At 43.6% G+C, this 26,359-nt stretch overlaps 1 protein-coding gene across 1 annotated transcript in view; it reads right to left on the bottom strand.

Annotated features, from left to right (window-relative positions):
• Positions 1-26,359, bottom strand: part of PDZD2 (PDZ domain containing 2) — a 411,484-nt gene that overhangs the window by 181,109 nt on the left and 204,016 nt on the right.

Here is a 26,359-nt window from a genome sequence, read left to right as displayed (position 1 = left end):
ATTTTAGTGTGGTTTATGTATACTATCAAATAAAGAATATGTAACACTTTACATATTTAAAAATGATTTGTCAGGTCAGACGCTTTTAAAAGTCACTGTGACAAGATTTAGTAGCATATTTAATAATACCTTTGAATTCTATTGTCTAAGTCAGACTAAGTTACATTTCAGGATTGTTGGGCAACTGTTCAAAACCACAGAGAAACTGAACAACTACTGTATGTGTGTGATTGGTAATGGTGCTTTTGCCGATTACCAATCCTTATTAGAAGGATTAAAGTAAAGGAGATATACCATCAGCATAGATTGATAAATTGTGCCATCATAAGACTTAAGATAATTAAAAACCAAAGGAAAAATAAAAAAGAAAAACATTCAAAACTACAGAAAAGAATGCGTCATGACTTTCCCGACAACCCAACAGTTATCCTAATATCCTACCACAATATCCTTGGAAAAAACAAAACCAAAACAGGTGATCCAAAACTACATCGTGACTTAAGAAAAAATGTGTCATGACTTTCCCGACAACCCAACAGTTATCCTAATATCCTACCACAATATCCTTGGAAAAAACAAAACCAAAACAGGTGATCCACCTCTTATAGATGAGACGGAGAAGCATGTGTTCACTAGTATATACTTATTTTTTTTTTAAAGAGAGATTTTTGCTATAGGGTGCCTGTACTCACCAGAAAGACAGAGAGACAGAGAGACAGCAATCCCCCCCCCCCCCCCTCCCAGGGAATAGCCACGCTGCAATCCCGTATCTTTCATTCTCCTCTCAGGATCTTGGGCATGCACACACATGTGCCTGGCATGAGTTTTAAGCTCCTGGGTCCAGGACTTGAATTTGTAGTTGTGGGAGTCCAGTGATGTAACCATTATGCCACCTGATGGTCCCTATATACTTTTCTTTAAAAATTTGCTTTAAATTTGCTAGAGGGCATGTGTGTGTCTGAGCTGCCTGATCTGGGACTCGAACCTCAGTTGCTCATCTGAGGGGTTCTGCACCTTAACCACCAACCACCTGCTGGCCCTGGCATAAACGTTTTTACTAGTGGGGCAGAGAGAACTGACAGGAGGATTAGTAGTTAGTCTCCAAATCCAAACAGGAAATCTCAGTGCACATATTCACATGTAGTCAGGAGGCCTGAACACAGACGATGGGGAGACTTTCTGGGACTTACTGTCCTACTTAGGCACGATAGACTCTTGTTCTGAGCTTAAGCAAAAGATAAGGGAGTCTGCTCTTACATAAACAATTTTTTTAAGTGGGAGAAAAGAGGGTTAAAATCTTCTTGGCCCATTACCAAATTCTAGTCCTAATGAGAGAGAAAATTTGCCTATAGAATTGTCTTTCCAGTATTAGTTTGTGACATCTGCCAAAAATCTATGGTAAAACCAGTTATTCCACTTCTTTTTGTCCCATTCTCTCAGGAAAGGGTGGATAATATATAACAGAGTTTTGCTTTAAGGGGAATTGCTCCTACATTTGCTCACAAAACTAGCCACGTAGCATGTGCTAGAACACAGCAAGTATACAAACTAGCTAACCTCACAAGGCTTCTGGAAAGATGAATTTCTGGCCAAACTGCCCATGGCAAGAGTCTGAGCTCTGCCTTCTTCTTGCCTGACTTGGCTCCTGGACTTAGGAGACCATAGTGGCCTTCACTCTTAGTGTCATTAAGAGGGACCTTGAAGATCACTTAGTTCCACTTTCTCATTGTGTGGATATGGAAGCAGAGACCCACAGAGCATGAAAAAACTTGCCAACATTACAGGGCACATTAACAGAAGTACTGAGGTTAGAACACAGATCTTCCTGATTCTAATTCTAGTACGAGGCTGGGTGGACAAGGTGTGGATTTCAGAGACAAGAACTACAGGTAGGGGCTCAGCTGGTCCCAAGGACTGGCCTAGAGACAGACCTAAGACTCCCCCATAAACAAAAGCAGAAAGGCAACAAGGGAAGCTCCAGAAGGGTAGGAAGTTAGGGAGTGACTCTAACAATCCCCCCCCCCAGATACGGGGAACACAATGTCACAGAAGCCAATGGACACTTCTGGGCATGTATCCAAAAGAATCAGAACAGATATTTGTACCCATGTTCAGAGGAGCACTATTCACAATAGCCGAAGGGTAGAAGCAACCCATGTGTCCAATGATGGATGAATAGATGAAAAAAATGTAGCATAAACATACAATGGAATACTATCTGGCTGTAAAAAGGAAAGAGATTCTGACGCATGCTACAACATGGATGAGCTTTGAGGAGACAACATGCCGAGAGCAATAAGCCAGTCACAAAAGACAAACACTATATGCCTTTACTTATGAAATATACGAATCAAATTCATAGGGACAAAACAGAATGGCAGTTGCCAAGAGTTGGGGGAGACAGGCCATGGAGAGTTATCATTTAACAGTTACTGAAAAACGTTCTGAATGGATGGCGGTGATGGTTACCCTACTATGTGAACGTGCTTGATGACATGAAACCATTAACATTAGCTCGTCAGAAAAGTCATGACATTCCTATGTTTTTCTATGCAAAAATGCATTGTGACTTTTCCAACAACTCAATAAACTTAAAAATGGTTGAAATGGGGACCAGCGGTTGGTGTAATGGCTATGTTGTTGGACTCCCATGTAGTTGACCACAGTTTGAGTCCCAGACCCGGTGGCTTAAACTCATGCTGGGGGTGTGTGCAGATGTGCCCAAGATCCAGAGAGGAGAATGGAGGAGAAGGGATTGTGGCATGGCCATCCCGGCTGCGGGATGATTTCTTACTTTCTGTCTCTCTGTCTCTCTGGTGAGTGCATGTAGCAAAAACCTCTCAAAAAAAAAAAAAAAAGAATGATGACTTTTATATTTTGGATATATTTTTAAAAGACAATGGAGCCTGAATTGTCTTTGTAATTTCCCACTGGCCAGTTCTATGGCTGTCGTGTTCTTTATTACTGAAGTCTCAAAATGAAAAGACTATCACTTGCCATAAAATAAAATTCATAAATGACCCTGAAAACAATAGGAAACACTCAAGTTTTTTTCCCTTTCCCATCCCTTAGTCAAAATTAGCTCACAGAACGTCGTGTAAGCTAGGTGCTGTTTGTCTTCCTGGCCTGTGATGGGAGAGGATACTGTCAACACTGACAGAACCACCCTACAGATTGTGCAAGCAGGGAGAGCCCTGGCCTATAGATTCAGAGAAGCTGCTCTCTTTCAACTACCGCCCTCAATGCAGAAGGTTCAAAACCTCCCCTGCGGGAGTGGAGCTCAAGCAGCTGCAGCCTGCCCCTTTCCTCCATGAAGCTCTCTTGGAGTCTACATACCCTTTGCTTCACTGACGTCTGGCAGCATATGCTGATGCCATCATGCTTTTGGGTTTTTAATTGTATTCAGATGTGTCTTAGCTCTCAAGTCTTTTCAATTGGACTACAAGCCTCTGGTGGACAGAGCTGCCCGCATCTCTCGGCCTCCTCCCTCCTGCCAGTCCAGGATAGGACCTGAAGGGCCACCAGCGTTTTCCTCTCTCTTTCCTGTTTCCCGGGTTATCCCTTCTACTTGCATAGTTATAACCAAGTGAGAGCCACCAACTCCTCAAACTCCTTCTTCAGACCCAGACTTCTGCCTGCCTCCTGCCCAGCTCTGGCAGGACATCCTACAAAGTGCCTTGAACTTAGTGTGCTCTAAAATAAAACCCATTATGCTCTTCCTCAAATAGGTTCCTTCCTCTTTAAATTAATGCAATCCCCATTCACCTAATCAAAAATAAGTCATCCTAGACTCTTCTTCCCCCCTCACTTGAATGAGGGGCCTGTCAGCTCTGTTTCTTAAATCTCTCTCACTTGTCCCCGTGCCTGTATTTTGTTGAGTTTTAGGACCTGGACTCTGAATTAATTTTACTTCCTCAGTTGTCTACTCTAATTTATCTCCCCTTCCCCAGCCCCAAGGTGTCCAACAGCAAATACATATGATCTGGTTGAGATGCTCCAGGAATTTCCCATCACCCAAAGATAAAGCCTAAACACTTTGACACAGTATCTAAGACCATTCTTGAACTAGATCTGAGGCCCGTATCACAAAGCCTATGTGTAGACCATTGGCTGCTGCTCTTCTTCATGCGCAGGATCTATGCTTTCACATGTGGTGTAGGTTCTCAGCTGGGGAAGGCTTTACTCTGCAGGAGACAGTTAGCAATGTCTGCAGACATTTTTAGTTGTCACAACTGGGATGTGTCAGGGGCTGTGACTAGCACTTGGTAGAGATGAAAACATCTGACGACATACAAGGCAACCACTCTCCTCTGTCCCCCACAACAAAGGATTACCTAAAGCATGTACCATATGGGTTCTTAGAATGTTATATTATATTTTATTTATTACTACCATGTCTATTTCCTACTCTGGGGGCTGCAAGCATAAATATTGACAGGATGCAAGAATTAAATGAGTAAGAGAGAAGTAGATTATGCAAAAGCAATAAGGGATGTTGGAATTGGAGCTGACATAGCTTTCTAAAGAATTCAGGTTCAAACTTCCAAAAGCACTGAGCTGAACGACACAGCAAGTGGACATATTTGTAGCTTCTACGAGGCTTCTGAGGCGTGGGGGATTGTTTTCCTTTTTGGTATTTATTATATTGGGAATGTAGGATCGATAATTATTGAAAGCTCTCTCTTATATTTCCCTCTGCAGCTCAGCATATTCCTAAGCTCTAGTAAATAAATGGGAAAATAGGACAAAAATCTCCTCATCTCAGATCCTTAATACAGTTTTATTGTCCTTTCAAATTTTCTTTTCAAGTTTTTATTTATTTATTTATTTATTTATAGATTTTTGTTACTAAGGTGCATGCACTCACTGGAGAGACAGAAAGAGAGAAGGCGAGAAATCACCTTCGGGGTGATGGCCACGCCACAATCCCTTCTCCCAAATCTCAAGATTTTGGGCACACATGCATATGCACCAGTTGCGAGCTTAAGATGCTGGGTCTAGTACTTCAAACATGGTTGACTATGTAGGAGTCCAGTGATGTAACCATTACACCATCTACTGGTCCCTGAAGGTGTCTTTCTTTATATTTTTCTAGTAATATTAATCTAGTTTTTCCAAAATGTACTCTATCTTGGGGAAATGTTCTATGGAAGAAGGGCTTCATGGTCAAGTAAGTTTGAGAAGTATTTCTAATTAACCCTTCCTTTAAAGTCCATGTCTTCTTTATTTTCTTAAAAACATTGTTTTGTAATGCCAGACAGCATGTGTGCATACCTGATGAAAGAAACAGAGAAGTCAAGACATAAAAAGTTCCCTCCAGTGAGTCCTGGTTCCACTACGATCCCTTTTCCTCCATTCCTCCTTCCCATCAGGATCCTGGGCATGTATACATACACCCAAGTCTGAGATTCAAACCATGGTTGGCCATGTGGGTGTGGCTCCCTCCACATAGAGCTTAACCACTACAATGGGGGGCCAGTCCCCAAATATTAATTTATCCAACAGTTCTAACCCTCACCTTTTTTGGTATAATTTATGAATATTCATGGACTATATGCTTTAAAAACGTTTTTTTTTGAGAGTTTTTTATTTTCTATAGGGCGCATGCGCTCGCCAGACAGACAGAGAGAGACAGAGACAGAAAGCGAGAAATCACCCCCCAGGGGGGATGGTCATGCCGCAATCCCTTCTCCTCCATTCTCCTCTTGGGATCTTGGGCACACACGCACACGCGCCCGGCGTGAGTTTTAAGCCACTGGGTCTGGGACGTGAACTGCGGTCGACTACTTGGGAGTCCAGCGACATAGCCATTACGCTAACTGCTGGTTCCCTATGCTTTAAAAGCTTTGAGAAATACTTAAATGTTCTCCTGCTGGTAGAGTGCTTAGTTTAACCTTCTCTTTGTAGCAGAAAAGTCCTAGCTCTCCATACCTAATCTCTACCTCTCAAGGAAAGAGCTGTTCTCTCTCCTCACATATCCTTATCTTTTGTCTCCACATAGGTGCACTGAAATTGCCCAGTGGTTATCAGTAAGGAGCCCCTTGGGGTAAAAATGGGGGAAGCAATAAGGGTTACACAATGGTCAAGGACTGTAATTGGAGAGGAGACACACATCAATGTGCCCCATGGCCTCGAGTCCAGGAGTAGTTCTCTTAGGGCCATTGGGTTCCCAGGCCAGCTTTTCAGAATTAAGGTCCATTAATAAGGATTAGGGCAGTCAATCCAAAAAGATAAGCAAGGATGACATACTTTCAGGTAAAGAGCATCTACATTGAGAAGAGCAGAAAGTCTTTATGACCTATAAACACATATCTGACATATTCCAACAGAGAACACTGGCCCCAAGCTCCACTTCAAGGCATTTTCACCTTCTTGGCTCCTAGCAAAGGAAAAACTGGTTAGACCACCAGCCTTCATCTTAGTTAACAGATAATCGCTCAGTCCCTCTTTTCTGGTCTGGCTTATCAGTCCAAATCACTCTTTTGAATAGGGAATAACTTCTTTCTTCATAGAAATAGAGACAGACTGGGTTTTGGAAACTAAATCCAGGCCCACCAGGACTTGAACTCACTCTCAGGAATCTGACCAGAGATCTGAAGACTCCTAGGAACAAGCTCTGAGAATTGGTGATAACTCACACGCAGCTGGGCAGGGGGAACAAGTAATTTTCTGAGTCAATGTCACAGCCACCTTCAGCTTGAGAATTCTCTTTCATGCTCCTCAAGGCCCTGGGAGCTTTCAAGTCAATTTTTGTAAGTATCATGGCAGATACTTTCCCATAGTTCCTGTATGCTCCTGTTGTCCCCGAGATTGGTTACTTCTCAAGATTAAAACCAGACAAATAAGAGTCTCCTTTAAGACCGTGTGCTGTGCAGCTAACCCCATGAAAAGATTCCCGCCACTGCAAAGTGACACACATGAAATGAGAAGCAATGAATGAAGGCAGGAAAGGCTCCAGGATTTCCACAGGAAGACGTCGCCATGGGGAGGGGAATCAGGGCAATTTGTCAGAGGAAGTTGGTCTTATCTTATATGACCCATATTTGACATTTCCCACGGTGCCCCTCATAGACAAAGGAAAGTGGGCTCCTGCTCACAGTTGGCACACCTGAAGACCCCTGCATTCTGGCACACCCCTCCTGACTTGGCGCCCTCGTAGCGAGTGGAACATGCCACATGGCAGGCTTACTGAGCAGGCATTCTGGAAAGGGCTCCTGCCAGCCAGGCCTGGGATTGGACAGCTGCCCGTGCCACTCAGAGAACCTGAACTGGGCAAACCCCAGCAAAGGCCACAGTGGCACTCCAACCCTTTTGTTTCATTTTCACCATATCGACATTGTCAAATAGTGGAAGTGTTGGCACTCATGTGGTTTCAGAAATGTGGAGTGGTGAGGATGTCGACCCCGTGCTGCCTACACTGAGTGCCTTACAGCTGACATGCAGTGAGACTACGCAGGCGCTCACAAGATAGTTCAGAAGCAAGAGACAGAGTTCTGGGTGCCATTCCCATTCAATAGGAGAGCAAACCTGGATCTTGTAACTAGCCACTGTGCTAGAGTGGTCCATGGCAGTCCCCAATGTCACGCTTCTTCAGATCCCTGCACAGAGCAGTGTACAGTCAATGAACACTCCACACAATGTGACTCAGCTGCACGTGTGTTTCAGAAGGGCGGTGAGGGGCTAGGTGGTGGTGTCTCTCTCTCTCATGAAAGAAATAAAAATAAACTAAGAAGAAGAAGGTTGGTGAAATATTTATGAAGTAGGAATGTGCTTTTTTCAGAGCTGTTTCTGTGGCCAGTCAAGCCCTTCCCTCTGTCTCTTCAACCCTTCTGTAAGCCTAACAATGGCAACATTTAGTTCCCAGTGGAGCTCCGAGTTTTAAAGTTTTACTGTATCCAGTCTGTAATCTACAGATCTCAAAATAATTCCTCTTATATAAATAAAAAAAGGCAAAATACACAGTTTCCTAAGCTTACCAAGTCTCCATTATGATTAAAAATGATTAGTCTTCTTCAAGTGGGGAAGGGTGGAGGAAAGCCCTCGGAGGAAGAAATCTATCAAAAACCACATTACGCCCAGTGACATGTTTGGGCTCAGAGCTGTACGTTCAAGGTATTTCTCATCCTTACCACGAAGAATCTTCTCTCAGAATCACGTATGGTTCTGTGGTGCTAGGAACTCAATTCATAAAGCCACAGCTTTCAGAAACATTGGCGAGGAAGTTGGGTCATATATGGAAAGTTCTTTCTCTGAGCCTCCTAACAATCAGTTACTTGTTTCCTCTGTTTTTCCCACAAGAAGAATTTCTCTAAATAATTGGAGGAGATTTCTCATGAGAATCAGGCAATAGTGGCTTCCAGGTCTTAAAACTTTATCTAAAACAGTTTAAAAAACAAAAGACACAAGAATGTGCTTGCCTGGCCTGTAACAATGCAAAATCTGGCAGTCTGGACAGCTGCCAAGCCCTGAAACTTCTGTACTTCTGGTGCCTTGGAGGAGGGTGGGCACCAGGGAAAAGCCTCTCATCTGGGAAGGTTGGGGCCTCCTAATGCTGACCAGCTAAAGCCTCGATTTTCACTATGTATAAAAAAGTTTGCAAAGAGACTTCATAACATAAGTAGCAAAATAACAGATCCTAAAGAAAATAAATTGGCACCAAGGGCTTCAAAAAGAGCAACTATGGGACCAGCAGTTGGCATAATGGCTATGTCGCTGGACTCCCATGTAGTCAACCACGGTTTGAGTCTTGGACCTGGTGGCTTAAACTCACACTGGGCGTGTGTGTATGTGTGCCCAAGATCCTGAGAGGAGAATGGAGGAGAAGGGACTGTGGTGTGGCCATCCCTCCTGGGGGGTGATTTCTCACTTTCTGTCTTTCTGTCTCTGTCTGTCTGTCTGGCGAGTGCATGCGCCCTATAGCAAAAACCTCTCAAAAAAAAAAAAAAGGGGAAAAAAAGTACAACTATTTGTGCAGAGTTCACACACAGATTTCAGAGTGCTGATGGGGGGCTAGATGTTTCACAGGGCACTGTAGGTTGACAACAGAAGATACTGAGAAATTTAAGTCACAAGGGGAACATGGGAGCTAACATCTCAATCAAATCAGATCTGTCTGGTTCCATATCCTATATTCTTTCTTCTCTGCCACCAGGCTTCCCCTGCCCCCTTAAGTTCATTTCTTCAATGAAGAGAGACAGAGTGATAGAAGATAGTACCCCTATAGGGTCTTGGCGTTGCACCCACTCCAGCCTTGAACCAGCCCTGGACCACGGGCAAGCATGTGAATGGTGTACTTGGGGAGGTTTCCTGCTTGAACTGGAGTCTTCTCATGTGGAACTGCTTTGCAGAGCATTGTATTTTACCACTGCAACACCATCTGACTCCAATAAGACCCTCGTCCCACTTGTCACAGAGGATCTAAGAGTCCTTTACAAAAACTCTGAGGGAATAGCATATTATAAAGAGAGTGAACACAGGGATGTTTGTAGCAGCTTTATTCATAACTGCCAAAATGTGGAAGCAACCGAGACATTCCTCAGTAGGTGAATGGGTAAACAGTGGCAACTGCAAATAGTGGAGTAGTATGCAGCACTGAAGAGAAATGAACCATCGAGCCATGAAAAGACATGGAGGGAGTGTCAAGAGAAAGAAACTAAATCTGAGAAAGCCATATACTGTATGATTCCAACTACGCAACGTTCTGGAAAAGACAAAACCACAGAGACAGTAAAAAGGTCAGCAATTACAGAGGCGAGTGGGGAGGGAAGGGAAAATAGGCAGCACAGAGGATTTTAGGGCGGTGAAACTGCTCTGTATGATTCTCTGATGACAGACGCGCGTCACTATACATTTGTCTAAACCCATAGAACGTACAATACCAAGAGTGAACCCTAATGGAAACCATGGAATTTGGGTGATAATGATGTCTTTGGGTAGGTTCGTTAACCGTAAAAATGTACCACTCTGGTAAGGAGGTTAATGACGTGGGCAGTTGTGCGAATGAGGGGAAAGAGATACACAGTAAATCTCCATATCTTGTGTTCAATTTTGCTGTGAACTTAGAACTGCTCCAAAAAAAAAAAAAAAAAAAGTGAGCTTTCAGCAAGGTGACCGTATGTGAACAATAAGCAAATATTTCTAAGCCTCCCTTGCCTTATCTGCAAAAGTGCAGTGAGTACATAAGCAAAACCTACCCGTTCCACCTCTATTTGTTCACACTCGAGTTTCCTCTCCACTGTTTTGGCTTATTTACATCGCTAACCAAATTATGCATGGCTTGCCCTGGTTCCAAAAGTCCCTGGCTTAATTGAAAGTGACAAAGGGGAAACTCGGAAATGAAAACAGAGTGCTCAGTGAACAGCGGTGTTAAAAGACTCAGAAGTCAGCACTGGGCGGTTCCCGAGGGGCTGCCAACTCCAATCAGGCCACTGGTGACTTGACGAGAAGAGGAAACAGGGAACATCATGCCACCCAAGATTTTCCTGGAAAAGCTAGACAAAACATCCTGGTCTTCTCCAGGTGAGTGCCCCTAGCAGCCACAAGACCAGGGCTCCCACTTGGAAGGGGACTGTGCTTCTCTTCTTGAAAGCACCACATGCTTCATAGTTTTTATTTTCCCAATTATTCCCTAGTTAGGATGAGCCAGGTCTTAATTTAGTTCTTTGCTGATGAAGAAGTAGAAGAAAAAAAGAAGCAGAAGAAAAAAAGAGGCATAATGACTAAGGCTACTCTAAAAATCAGTGGAGAACCCTGGACGTGCATGACTAGTTAAGCTATTTAAATAAAAATGTTATTCTTGAGGGAGCTGGAGCCCCAGAAGGACCATGGGCATCAGTCTCTGTCCTGTGTGCTGACTATAGGTACCTTGGGGGAAAGTTCGGCAGTACCCAGAATGATGCCCAGGAGGGATTTCCAGATAGTTCTTTCTCCACCTCACTCTCATCCCAGTATCCCTCTGTTGGTGCCACATAACATGCAGGGAGGTAATATTTCCATCTGAATGTGCCAGTGCCTGGCTTGGTGCCTTTCCTTTCCCCCAAGACACACCCAGCCTTCTGGGCACTTCCACTCTGAACTGAGAAATCCATCGAGAATTTCTTTTTTAAATACATCCTCTAGATGAAGGAGACCTTTTTTTGGGGGGGGGGGAGTGAGATTTTTTTGCTATGGGCTGCTTATCCTTGCCAGAGAGGTAAAGAGAGAGAAAGAAATCACCCCCTGGAAGGGGTGGGGGACTGGCCACACTGCAATTCCTGCTCCTCTATTCTCCTCTCAGGACTTTGGGCATGCATGCACATATACCCAGTATGAATTTCAAGCTACCAGGTCTGGGACTTGAAGCGTGGTTAGCCATGTGGGAGTCCAGTGCTTTAACCACTATTCCACCTGCTGGCCCAGAGACTCTATTGTTATTTCCTTCTTAGTTCTCCCTGGCCACAAATTTACAACCTTCTCACCTGGCAGGTGTCAGGTGTAATAATAGTCCCAATCCTGTAGCTTCTAGGGTTTTTCTGGATCTGATGCAAAGACCTGACCCTGGCCACCACATCCTTTGAGTGGCTGACCCTGTCTTCCTTGCCAGCTCCACCTGGCTTCCTCCATCCTCCCAGGACTTTGGGCATGCATGCACATATACCCAGTATGAATTTCAAGCTACCAGGTCTGGGACTTGAAGCGTGGTTAGCCATGTGGGAGTCCAGTGCTTTAACCACTATTCCACCTGCTGGCCCAGAGACTCTATTGTTATTTCCTTCTTAGTTCTCCCTGGCCACAAATTTACAACCTTCTCACCTGGCAGGTGTCAGGTGTAATAATAGTCCCAATCCTGTAGCTTCTAGGGTTTTTCTGGATCTGATGCAAAGACCTGACCCTGGCCACCACATCCTTTGAGTGGCTGACCCTGTCTTCCTTGCCAGCTCCACCTGGCTTCCTCCATCCTCCATGGCAAGCTGCTAAGTCCCCACACTGGTCCAAGTGCCAGTGCTCACCTTCACCAACCTCTCTCCTTCCACTCCGTCATGTGGAGTTTCTGAATAGTTATACAAATGGGCCGCCATGGAGACAAGGAGTACAAGACCCTCAGGAAACGCTTATAAGATGTAGTATGAGGCTCACACCTTGAGCCTGCTTCACACTTGAGCAAACTGCCCCTCTCAGATCTGTGGCCCCCTTTCTCCCTCAGATACCGGGATGCTAAGTGTTATCTCTAACTAAAAGAAATGCTCTTGCCCCTGAAAGCTAGGCGAATGAATTTGGCATTAGTATTTTGCAGATTACAAGAGCTTCAAAGAGTTAGAATCAGTGACTACCCAGGGATCCTTGAAGAAAACAACTGTACACGTGCAGGTCACAATCTTGCTAAAGTGATACTCAAATCAGGGCAAGCCCAGTCTAAAAATAGATGCACTTGAATTAGGATTAGAGGGTGTCAGAAGACAAGAATACCACGCCTAGCTCACATGGTCTCGTTTGCTGAGTTGGGATAGCTGGTCTTCCGGGTATGGGGCAACAAGATATGGACAGTGCACTCATTCGCCTCTTACTGAATTGGGCAATCAGGGGCCCAGTGGGAGTAGAAATCAGGCCTTGACACCTGGCTGAGGACACACAAAGGCACTCTTCCTAAGAAGGCTGAGCCTGTTCCACACAATTGCAACTGGCCAACTCTTAGGCATAGCCAATAGTCTCTAATCAACACCAGGGAAACAGATCTGTCCTGAGCAGGGTCACACAGACACCAACACCCAGCTCTAGGGTGGACTGACATCACAGGCCTCTTATTTTGTAAAGGTAGTGCTCTGCATCTAGAAAATGCCCAGGAAAAGAGAAATAAAAACAATATGGAAAAATCCATTTGAACATTATAAAACCTGGGACAGTTGTTCGCCTCTCCTGGATTCAGTCTTTAGAATTCATGAGCATTTTCACCCAGTAGGAGCATGTGAGGGGCCCCATACCTCACATCTCCCTCTCCCCGCCCACCAACCACAGCCCCTGCCAAATCAAGCTCCAATAAATTCTCCTTAAAAACAAAAGGCTCTGAATAAAGGCTTCTGAACAGAGATCGGGTCTGAAGGTGCATGGTACAAAGGCAATAGTCCCCAATGACACGATGGGAACAGGACCGGACTCAGAGAGGGGGGCAAGTGCTCATTGACCCATCTGCGAGCCCCTGGCCCCCTTTAATCTATTTTTCACAAACATGAGGAGAATATTTGTCTCTACACAGGATAAGCATTGAGACAAAATGAAAAAAAAAAAAAAGACACACACACAGTCAGAATCCTCTTTCTCTTACACACTCAGCCCCAGGGTCTTTGAGACTCCCTGACTTGTATACAGAGCAAATGGTGCACTCATAAGCATTTGGAGATTTCAGCCAAACACAAAATGCCCTTCTCTTGGGGACAGAGCAGGACTTTCTTAGAGAGCTGGGCTGCTTCTGCACTAAGATGTCTGGATACAAGACAAAGACGGTCCTCTTGGCCAAGAGTCCGGAGAACGAGTGGCAAGGAAGAGAGGAAACCTCTGGCTTCAGGACTCGGTGCCTCTAGGGGATGCTCTCTAGCCCCAAAAGACTACACTTGGTTAACTAACTGGGAGTATGAGCAAAACCCAGGGGGAGGCCACAAGGTCAAACCTGATCTAGAAGGGCAGGTGACACAGGTTTATCATGCCATTTGCCTAGACTTGATAGCAGCAATCTAATAGAAGTCTTCAAAACAGTGCATGGAGAAATGGAATTAAAGTACAAGTTTACTTGGGTGCATAAAATTTTTGAAATCCATGTGCTGTGTAATATACATTTTTATAAAAACACGTTTTTCTATAAATGTTGTGAAGGCCCTTTTTGTAAAACCTGGGGCTATTAAGTGTGAGAGATGCTTCCCTTCCACAGGAGGCAGGTGCCATCGGTACTCAATAATCCCTTGTGTGGATGAATAGTTCTGAAAAACCCAACATATTTGTAGGGGAAAAGTCATGAAGAAGACCCCCCTATATTAAAAGAAACAGGAATTTATCTTCAAAATGTTGCCTCTCCTTCAGGGACAACGAGGTACGTTTTCATGACCTAAGGCTTTCTTCCTGCCCTATATTTCGCTGAACTTAACCTCTGCACATATGAATCCCTGCCAGGCGGCCTGTAAATATTTCATGCTGCCCCCACTCCCTTACCAGCACATGTCAGAATCACTGAGGCTGCTAGCCTGAATTCAGGTTTGCTTCACCAACTTTCTGTGTCAATTCTGTGTTAAAAGCGGTCCTGCATACAGAGGAAGGCATAGCCAGTGAACTCCGGCTCAAACAAAACCCACCACCGTCACTGAATTGCTGCCTCAGTTTCTTCATCTAAGATGACAGCATTAGCAGTGGCTCAGGGTTTCATGGGGTCTCCCTTTCTCACATTTACACGTGTCCTCCGGAAGTATCAAAGCTGCTCCTGAGATGCGCCATCTACTCACACGATTTCCCTTTCCAAAATGAGGTCCTTGTATCAGAATCAAAAACTTGACTATGACTCACTGGGAAGGATAATGCAATAAACTTTTGGTGCTAGTTGTTTTCATTTTTATTATTTTTTAAAAGAGGTTTTTGCTATATGGCACGTGCGCTCACCAGACAGACAGAGAGAGACAGACGGAAAGCAAGAAATCACCCCCCCCAGGGGGGATGGTCATGCTGCAATCCCTTCTCCATTCTCCTCTCAGGATCTTGGGCACGCACGCACATGTGCCCGGCGTGAGTTCTAAGCCACTGGGTCCGGGACGCGAACCACGGTCGACTATGTGGGAGTCCAGTGACATAGCCATTATGCTAACTGCTGGTTCCCAGTTGTTTTCATTTTTAAAAGTCCAAGCTTTCAATGTTTGGAAGCTGCGTGGGGATGTGCCATTGGAATGAGCATTTTCCTGGCTTTTGCGTTGTGGGATCACGTGGTCTTAAAGAAGTACACCAAGGCATTTTCTGTAATTGGGTTGGTAGCCACGGAAGAGTTAGAGACAATGACATTCCTGTCACCAAGATGCAAGGAGTGACATCTGGCTCCAGCTCTCAGCAGCAGGGAGAGAATGCTGGGGGTGGGGGTAGGGAGGGAGATGGAGGTAGGGAGGGAGATGGGGGTAGGGAGGGAGATGGGGATGGGGGAAAGAGGAAGAATGACCTAATTAAAATACAAATGTTCCTCTGCTTGTTGCTGCTAAATGAACCCTGAAGGAAAATTAATACATATATTGCAAGCCCTTGGCAAAAATCAAGACTTCAGGATAACCAGAAAACTGCAAACTGAAATTCGTCATGATGACTTTATTTGGAATCTTGTAAATGCTTAACCCTAGTCACAGTGAACAAAGCGTGTTAAACAGTTGATTTCCCTCCTCACCCCCCCTACAAATTGTGAATGACTTAAACTTTGATCTGCTTATCCACCTGATGATGCCAACTACCCACGCAATTACCAAACCAAGAAGTCAGAAACCCACTTTGGCAGTAAGAACCACGAGGAGATGGCCCTACCCAGTGGGATTGTGGTTTCTCAAGAAGTTAACGTTATAAAATTATGCGCCAGACGGTGTGCCCAGAGTTTGAACATTTAATATGTATCATGACTCCTAGTTTAGTGTTTGAGACTCCCCCCGCTCCCCAATTTTACAGACTAGGTAACTCATCAGAGGTATTCATGAAATTAGCCTGAAATTCCGCAGTGAATTTGCTAGCCATGGGCTACATTTTGGGGTTGCGTTTCTTTCTCTTTCTATTTTCTGTAAGTTTATTGTTTCCAGACTTTGTGCCTACTTAGGATGCTATTCTCAAAAGCAACCGAAGGGTCCGGCATAACACAGCAATAATGCAAATGGACCAACGGGGGAAAGGTTCCGAGTTCCTATCTAGAGAGCTTCCTGTGTATGTCAGTACCTATGTAAGCCCATGATATGGGCTAAAACTGGGGTGGACTGTGATGTGAAAACTCTCTTAGGGGGCCGGCAGGTAGCATGAAGGTTTAGACGGCTGGATCCCACTTGGCCAACTATGTGGTGAATTAAGTCCTGGACCCGGAGGCATGCAAACATGCCCAACATGTGTGTGTGTGTGTGTGTGTGTGTGTGTGAGTGTGTGTGTGTGTATGGAGGAGAAGAGAAGAGATCTCCTAGGGGGTAGTTTCTCATTTTTCTTGCTCTCCAGCGAGCAGGAGCAAGTATGCCCTATAACAATATCTAAAATGTTTCTTTCTGAACAAGTAATAAATAACCTTCATAAAACAAAACAATTGGAAGCCCAAAGCGTAAAAGGAGGACACAATGTTTTTCTTACAATGAGAGAGGAGGGCCAGGTCTGTAGAGAAATATTAGCAGGTAAGCGCTGTCCAAAGGGAGCCACGTCCCACATGGATGACTGTTGTTCAAACTGCAGCTCTGGTGGCTGGAACAACATGTCAGATGTATGTACCCAAAGTCCTTACAGTTCAGAGAAACAAGGGATTATGGTGTGGCCACATCCCATTGGGAGTTACTTTCTCCCTCTCTCTCTCTCTCTATACTGAGATACGTTTTTGACAAAAAGTAAGAAAAAAGATGACAAACTTTGACTCACTTGTTACTTGTTATCCTCATGCTCAGGATGTAGGATCCAGAGGATAAAAAAGCCTTCACTTTTTGGAAGTGGAAGATTATGTTCCTTACCATATGACTTCCAACTTCAACCAGGCTTCAGGAAAGCTTCCTCTACTAAACAAAATATAACTTCAGAAAACGCCATCACGCCAGCAAGACATCTCCATAGAATGAGTTTGTTTTGAGAAGTTTCTCCATGCGGAACCCTCAAGTTAGCCCCATCGTGGGTCAAACCAGCTACAGGGTGGGAGACCATAATGGGAGCATCTCCTTGTGTGTGAACTGCGGGGTTTGGATCTACTCAGAGGAGCAGATAAGCGTCATGCTGTGCCTACCAGGGCACTAGATACGGTGACGCAAATGCTACCCAGTGTTTATGTTCTCGTAAAATTCATATATTGAAATCCTAACCTCCAAGATATTAGGAAGCGAGGACTTGGGGAGGAGACTGGAGTATGAGGACAGAGCTCTCAATACTGGGATTGGTGCCCTTAGAGGAGGCCCCAGAGAGCTGTCTGTCCCCTTCCATCATGTGACGACATAGCAAGGAGGCTATGAACCAAAAAGCAGACCCTCACTGGACACTGAATCTGCCTGTGCCTTGATCTTAGACTTCCCAGCCTCCTGCCTGGTAAGAAATACATTCTTCTTATATATATATTTTTTTTTTTGAGAGAGAGATTTTTGCTATAAGGCACATGTGCTCACTGGAGAGACAGAGAGAGAGACAGAGAGACAGACAGAAAGCAAGAAATCACCCCTCAGGGGGAACAGCCACACAGCAATCCCTTCTCCTTCATTCTCTCAGAATTTTGGGCATGTACTTGCACCCAGTGTGAGTTTCAAGTCATCAGACTCAGGACTCAAACTGCAGTCCAGCGATATAACCATTACACTATCTGCTGGTCCCTATTTTTGTTATTTCTTTTTTTTCTTTAGAGAGATTTTTTGCTACAGGGCACATGTACTTGCTGGAGAGACAGAGAAACAAAAGCAAGATATCAACTCTCCAGGGGCAGTGGGGGCGGGGGGGCTGACTACACCATTTTTCTTTTGGGATTTTGGGCACACACGCATGATCTAGGACTTCAACCACAGTTGACCATGGGGAGTCCAGTGACACAACCATGACACCATCTGTTGGCCCCCCTATTTTTGTTATTTCTAATCCACCCAGTTGGTGGTATTTTGTAGCCTGAATGCACTAAAATACCATTGAACCTTCCGGTGGTGAAGCCAACATTGGGGCTAGGACCAGGGTGAGTTAAGTGCAGTGGACACTGTAAATTAGTTCACTCAATCCCCATTGAATGGAAAACCTGCTAAAACCACAAGTCCCATATTCCATTGCAAGCAGCATACAGGCATGAGAGCTTGTTTTCATTAATCAGATGTAACCCAGTACTACCTGAATGTAGAAATGAGTGACAGGAGCTAAGGGTCACTCACTGTGACCCAGGCCTTCTGATGTGTACTGGGGAAGTGGGGCACAGACCTGGCATGCTCTCCATCCCTTCCTGGGGACTGAGCGGTGAGAGGAGGCAGCATGAATTTTCTGCTAGAACGATCTCACGGTATGGTTTGGCTCTTGTCCTGGCTCTGTAATATCTGAGCTTGATTCTTGGTCCTTCCCAGAAATTCTGTGAACCACCCAACTAACATCCTTGAATACATCTCTTTCTGCTTAAACTAGCGACAGGAATTTCTGTTGTTTGCAGCCAAGAGCCCTGCCAGGCTCAGCAAGGAAGAATGCACTGAAATGAGGGGAAGCTGGAAGGGCGTGGAAGCCAGTTGGCACAGGCAAGACAGTGCCCACGTGCAGTACTTCTGGGGCTTGTAAACAAAGACCTTTGTGCCCAGTGAGGCCACATGGTGTCAGCCACAGGACACAGGCTCTAGAGCTGGCTGCACATGGCTTGAAATCTCACCTCCACTGCCCAATCTCAGTGTCATCCTGGGCAAGTTTCTCAACACTCTGTGAGCCTAAATTTACTCATATACAAAACCAGAACAAAGCTTTTGTCCTTGCAGGGTGTGGACAGGATACACTATGGAATATATGTACACAGGTCAGTGACCACTAGTTGTTCCATAAATAATTGAACTATTGTGTCAGTTCTCCAACAAATGACTTGGCTTACACCCTACTATAAACATAGCATGTATATTCAAAGATAAGGTTATATTTCTTTCCTAAAATTATATTCATAGAAGGGGAAGTTGAGCCAGCCCTCTAGCATAGATGTTGAGCACTGTATAGAGGAGGCTAGATCCCACTTGGCAGAATGGGGTTTGCATCCCAGCTCAGGCAGCAACATGCCTGGTGCCCTTGCCCCAGATCTCAATGAGATGGAGAGTTGGAGGAGGAAGGATTGTGGTGTGAACAGGCCCCATTGTGGCGGGTACTTTCTCTTTCTCTCTTACTCTCTCTCACTGATGTGCATGTGTTCTGTAATGAATGAAAAGAAAAAAAGATGAAGTTGTCTTATATTTCACTCAGCATGCATTATACAAGTGAGTTTTCAAAAGTTCATGAGGGAACCAGCAATTAGCGTAATGGCTATGTTGCTGGACTCCCACGTAGTCGACCGCAGTTCGTATCCCGGACCCGGTGGCTTAAAACTCACGTCAGGCGCGTGTGCGTGCGTGCCCAAGATCCCGAGAGGAGAATGGAGGAGAAGGGATTGCGGCGTGACCATCCCCCCTGGGGGGTGATTTCTCGCTTTCTGTCTCTATGTCTCTCTCTGTCTGTCTGGCGAGTGCACGTGCCCTACAGTGAAAATCTCTCCAAAAAAAAAAAAAGTTCATGAATAATGGGTATTATGAACAAACTATGCATGGATTTTGAAAATATTTTGCAACATAATATTCCTACTTTAGTTTTGTTTTTCCTCGAACTTTTTGAAGTTCCCGTCATATTCGAACCTCTCTCTTTTAAAAATTGCCAGGAGGAGTTTGCACGTTGTTAGGAGAAATGAGAGGGGAGAGGGAGAAAGGCCCCTACAGTGGAATGTGGTCATGCCATGATCTATTTCCCATTTCTCCATCCTGTTGGGATTTTGGACATGTGCGCACACCTGCCTGTTGTGTTTTGTACAAACATTGGGGGTGGGGCTCAAACTGTGGTCCACCGTGGGAGATCTCGCTCCTTAACAACCAGGCTATGAGACTGACCCAGAGCCTCTCTTTAAACTACTTTGGATAACCAAGGACTGGATAAGACCCAAGTGTCTCAGACTCAACCCATGTAAATTTTAGATGCTTAAAGAGGTCAGATGTTCGAGCTTATAGATATAGATACAATTGGTTTAAAATAAAGGGAAGACACATGTCACACTGACTTAGCAATTATTCCTAAAGGAAGGATCTCACAATCTGAAGTACTGAATTTCCTGTAGCTAAGTAGAATGGTGGTTAAAGCAGGACTTCTGGAGGAGCTCCGCAGCTAGGTGTGAATCTTTCTTCTATGAGTTGTGTGACTTTGAGCAAGTTACTTGGCCTCTCTGGATCTTACTGCCCTCAGTAAAATGAGCTAATAAAGGGAGCTCATAAAGCGGCTCTGGGGAGTAAATGAGGGAATACACGGAAGGCACTTTTGACAATGTTTGGCAATAGTGAATACGTAAGTAAATGTAAGCTATTCTCAGTTACAGGATGAAGGGATGGGGTAACTAAGCTGCGGTTATGTGACTGGATGCTTGTAGCCTTAGAGAAAAAGTCCAGTGATAGCACCACATGACATAAAAATTGCTGTCTTTCATATAATAAGAAATAGGTGGTGTAGGTAATATACCCTGAAAAACTGACTTAGATGACTTAAAATGCGTCTTCAAGTCTGAATAAATTTGCTTTGTAAACTACATGAGAGGAAAAAGGAATATCCAAAATCAATGTCATTTAAATTTTATTTTTTTTTGACAAGTTTTTGCTATAGGGCACATGCGCTTGCCAGACAGACTGAGAGAGACAGAGAGATAGAAAGCGAGAAATCACTCCCCGGGGGGATGGCCACGCCGCAATCCCTTCTCCTCCATTCTCCTCTTGGGATCTTGGGCACGCACGCACATGCGCCCAGCGTGAGTTTTAAACCACTGGGTTCGAGACACAAACTGTGGTCGACTACATGAGAGTCCAGCGACATAGCCATTACTCTAACTGCTGGTCCTTCAATGTCATTTAAATTTTAAAGGTGATTTTAATTATGTACATGAATTAATACAGTAAATATTAGAGATAGACACGACTATGACGGTGTTAGGAGTACATGAACTTTATGAGTATTTATGTTGGTCAAAACCTTTTTGTAGATCTTCTTGCTTACATATAGAGCTTATTATCTAGTATATATAGTAAAAGAAAATATTCTTATTCTCCTTTAAACAAGCATAGTTAATTCATACTGATATCAAAAAACATCTTGATAAGCTACATGTCCGTACTCCCTTAAATTAATACTCCTATCATTCCCATTTCTCCTTTTGCTTAGACTTCAGATGGAAATAAGGATCACACAAAAGGAAAATAAAATGGAGGGAAACATAGGATGTCTTCATGTATCTTAAATATATATCATTTTCCAAATGCATAAGGATATTACCCAATTATGTTTACCTGATACCTGCATTATGCCTTCATTTTAATTTTATTAGGAGTGAAAGAGCAATTTGATTTAAATAATAGAACTAAAACAATACAATTTTCTTTTTTCCTGAAGCATGGAACATCAAACACACAGACTATGTTTCATGGTATTGTTAAATAATTATCTGAGGCATTGTTTTAGATTGAGCTCCTTTTCTGGGTCTCAATAGACCAAACCAAACCAGAATGGAATCACAGATGCTACATAAACAAATTAAACTTAGAAATAAGCCAGTTTTCCTAAAATTAAGATTCACATAACTAATTAAAAGGGAGCCAGTTAACCTGAGCTGGTGTGATAAGGAAGTCCCTTCTGTTTTAACCCCATAAGGAAAGTAGCTATAAAACAATCAATCTTTTTGTTTCTTGTTTCTGCTTTCTTCAGCCTTTTTTGCCTTTAAAGTCTACCTCCTCTGATTTGTTCATCTGAGCACCTTTCTATTTCATAGATGGGAGCTGCCTGATTCATTAATTCATAATAAAACCCTATTAGATCATTAAACTCAATCTGGTGAAATTTTGTTCTTTGACAGTTTTTCCTTTCATCTCCACTTGACTAGAAATGGAAGGATGAATTCAGCCTGATATGCCAATCCACACAGCTTTCAGTGTATCTTTGAAGAAATGCACAGTAACCTTGTCACATGGGCAAGAGGACTTTGACATTTATAACTAGAAAGGAGATTCCAAAGGGTGATACTATGGACCACATCCCCCCATTTATATGTTGAAGAACTAATCTCTAATATGATAATACTTGAAGATAGGACCTTTGGTAGGAATCAGTTTTAGATGAACCCATGATGATTGGGTTTTCATGGATTAACGTCCTTGGGTGGGGGAGGGAAGATATCAGGAATCTTGATTTCTCTCTCTCTCTCTCTCTTTTTTTTTTTTTTTAATCAATAAAAAGGCAGCCATTTGCAAGCCAGGAAGAGAGCTCTCCCCAGAAACCAACTGTCCAAGCACCTTGGCATTGGACTTTCCAACCTCCAGAACTGTGAGAAAATAAATGTTGTTTAAGCTACTGTCTATGTTATTTTGTTATGGCAGTCTGAACTGACTAAGACACATAAGGATCAAGGGCACTTCAAACATTAAGAGGCCACTGTAACTAAACAGTCAACAAAGATAATCACTTTTACTAACAAAATAAACCCCTCAGTATTGATCTTCTAATCAGTTTTCTTTGTATGTTATTATAAACTTGTACTAACCAAGTATTCTACCTGGAGTTAGACAGGCATACAACTCTCAAAGCTTAGCTGTAACATCAATGTAATTCTTACTGAGTATCAGACCATGCAAGTTTGGGAAAGTCTGTCCTAATATTCTGTTCTGGATACTGTAAACAGTCACTTAATAGATTTGCCAAATCACTGATAAAACAAAAGTAATTAGATATCAGTAACATGAGGCATATTCTACTTGTGTGGAATCTCAGTTAAAATGACCTCAGTTTCACACTTAGCAATGACACACACATATGTAAAACCCAAGGATCTAGGATGGCTGCTAGCATAGTGGTTAAGGTGGCTGAATCCTCCATGACTAACTATACAATTTGAGTCTCAGACCCAGCAACTCTGTGTGTGTGTGTGTGTGTGCATGCACACTGAAAATCCTGAAAGGAGGGAGAAATAGAAGAGAGACTGTGGCATAATCATCCTCCACTCTGGGGAAGTGTTTACTCACTTTTCCTCTCTCTGTCTCTATCCATTGAGCACAGCTGCCAAAAAGCAAAAACAAACAAAAAAAAACAAGAATCATCATTGAAGCTAGCTAGATCAATAATAGCATTCTACTCAGGAGAGAGGATAACAAGAGAGAACATCAGATGAATTTTCCCTATACTTCCAAAGTCCAGTGACAAAGGCTATTCTAGCTGATGGGCCATGGCCTCCAGGCTCTGCATGGGTTTTCCAAATCTTTCAAGTGACCTGAAATGTTGTGTGCTCCCAGAAATCATCATTGAGCACAAGCATGGTGGAGCAGGCATTAGGGCACCACTATACAATACTGGGAGTATATGAAAAGGCCCTGGGTCGTGTTCCCAAGTCAGGTGTGCCTGTGGGCTGGAAAGCTGGGGGAAGGGCTCATGGTGTCAGAAGATACTCAGTATCTGAATAAAGCCTTTTGCTCTGGGACTCTCTCAGTAGAGAAGTATGATTCTGTCTTGAGAAGACAGAATTCCTTTCTGATCAAAAAGAATATGCAGAGGGAACCAGCAGTTAGCGTAATGGCTATGTCGCTGGACTCCCACGTAGTCGACTGCGGTTCATGTCCCGGACCCGGTGACTTAAAACTCACGCCGGGCGCGTGTGCGTGCGTGCCCAAGATCCCGGGAGGAGAATGGAGGAGAAGGGATTGCGGCGTGACCATCCCCCCTGGGGGGTGATTTCTCGCTTTCTGTCTCTATGTCTCTGTCTGTCTGGCGAGCGCACGCGCCCTATAGTGAAAAAAAAAACCCTCTCAAAAAAAAAAAAAGGAATATGCAGAGAGCAAGCATGAGATTCATTTGTTTATCTAGGAGTCTGCTGGGTTGGAAAATGCAAATATCTTCCAGTGACAGACAGAGCTCAACCCCAGAGTATAGGCCTAGAGCACAGAGGAGGATTCATTCCATTAACTGGCTTTGCTAGAAAAGGAAGCAAAACAACCCCAACATTCTCAGGTTCTGGATAAAGAAGGGGAAAAGAGATCATTAAACGCCTCAAGCTTAAGCTAGAACAGTAGAAAGGTTTTCTTTACATTGCTTTACCCATTACAAAGAAGGGAGAAAGGGAGGCTGATCAAAACACAGTCTCTTCAGTAAAGGCCAATTTTCTCGCATAATTTTATAGGCTAATTTGAAATACAAGTGGGAACAGTTAGAAGTGCTGCTTCTTTTCTATGGCTTAATTATAACCCCAGCCTTATTCAGCATAATTGTGACCAGAACTCTTCATCTGCACATTTATAATCATCTTCACCATCTACTACCTTGTGTTAAACTCTCTAGGGTTTATAAAAGTGGGCTCAAGTTTCCACATCTCAGCCAAGAGGTTCTAACAGTCACATTTCTCATTCTCCTAGGCAATGTAGTGACATGTTTAGAGACATTGGTTCATTTAAAAGATGCTAGGAAGTCAGAGATTGATTTTCTTTTGCATCAATCATCCTTGTCCATCATAGGCATTCCTCGAGTGTTTGATTATTGGATGACTGTTGCCTTTTTGGGATATTTTTCTTGACTTTTAACATTTGTGGCTCATTTTACTAAGTTAACCTTCACTAGTTTGTAATTTGTAGAAGTAGTAAGTTCTTATCAATAATTAGAAATGGCATAATTTGGGACCAGCAGATGGTGTAATGGTTACATTGCTGGAATCCCATGTAGTCGTCTGTGGTTCACATCCCAGAACAGGTGACTTAAAACTCATGCTTGGTGAATATGTGTGCATGCCCAAGATCCTGAGAAGAGAAGGGATTGCAGCATGATCATCCCCCTTGAGGGGTGATTTCTTGCTTTCTGTCTCTCTGCCTCTGTCTCTCTGGTGAGTGCACATGCCCTATAGCAAAACAAACAAACAAACAAACTCTTGAAAATTAAAAAGAAATCGCATAATTTGATTTCAAATAAGTATCTCCTGGGAAAGATTTACTGGTTTTTATTTTGTTTCATTATGCTGATTTGATTTTATTTGCATTCTTGTTTTTAAAGCAGATAAACTTGAATTAAATATGTTGCTTTAAAGTATATTTTATTATATATAAAATACAAATATATGTATATGTATGTGTATGTGTGTGTATATATAGATAGATTTATTTATTTATTTATTTATCCATAGGGTGCATGAGCTCATCAGAGAGAGACAAATGAGAGAGAGAGAGAAAGAGAGAGAGAGAAAGCACCCCCTTCGGGGGGATGGCTACATTGCAGTCCCTTCTCCTCCATTCTCTTGGGACTGTGGGCACACATGTACACATGTCTGATGTATTTTTTCAAGTCACCAGGTCTGAGACTCAAACTACACAGTCTGCTATGTGGGATCCAGCCACCATAACTGCTATGCCACTGGCTGACCCACTACTTTAAAATACTAAAAAAATGTGGTTTTTACTAGTTTCAAACGACTTTTCCTCTCATAGTTCTTTTATCTTAAGCTTATGTATCCCGAGAGAGGGGAAGAGAGACCTACACCACTAAAAGTGTCTTCATGCCATGGCCCACCCCCAGCTTCAGCCAACCTGGATCATGGACACACATGTGCATCCAACGTGTACACGGAGGCCTCAAGATATGAACCCAGAACCTCCCTCTATGGATCCAGCATCATAGGATATTGTGTTATGGCTGTCCACCATCTTCCCCTGTTACTCTTTTTACCCCTAACTTACATTATAATATTTTATTTATTTTTTTAAAAATATTTTTCCATGAACTAGAGAGAGAGAGAGACAGAGACAGAGACAGCACTCCCACCAGGGTCTCAATGCCTCAATCAGTTGTAGTCACTCCAAGTCATAGGCACGTGTTTACTCAGTGTACTCAGGAAGCTTTCTGGACATAAATCTGGCACTTTCTCTTGTAGGGCAGCCTCACAGAGCATCACATTTTGGTATGTAATCATATGGTCCCTGTCTTTGAGTTGGAAGAGGTTTCTTCCCCCCTCTTCCTAAATACAAGTCACTGGTCAAATACATGGGTGTCCAGCAACATAGCCATTATGCTAACTGCTGGTCCCGGTGGTTCTGGCTTTCATCGGCAATAAACAACGGACACGTCACGGTTTTGTCTCCTTGTAGTAGGTTTTCTATCCAGCCAGGATTAGAGTTAGCAAGTCCATAAACAAATGCAGTGCTTCATGAGTACTTCCTGGCCATCTAACAGCCTGCCTCTTTGGAAGGCTGGCACACCCCGCTATTTCACCTCCCTGGGATCTGGAGCTGAGAAGAGTCAGAGGCGGCATATGTGAGTATATATAAGCCCTCCAACCCGAATGTTCACCTGCCCTCTGCTATTCTCAAAACACGTACAGGCAACCATCTTTACTACATCGCTGGCCGTTCGCCGTGTGCTCTGTTCTAGGCATGGTGTCAGTGGCTTTAGGTGCATTCCCATATTT

The sequence above is a fragment of the Tupaia chinensis genome, unplaced genomic scaffold (assembly GCF_000334495.1).
Source record: "Tupaia chinensis unplaced genomic scaffold, TupChi_1.0 Scaffold000237_1, whole genome shotgun sequence".
Classification (NCBI taxonomy): Eukaryota; Metazoa; Chordata; class Mammalia; order Scandentia; family Tupaiidae; genus Tupaia; species Tupaia belangeri.
Note: the sequence above shows the minus strand (reverse complement) of the source record. Positions and strands in the feature narration are given on the sequence as shown.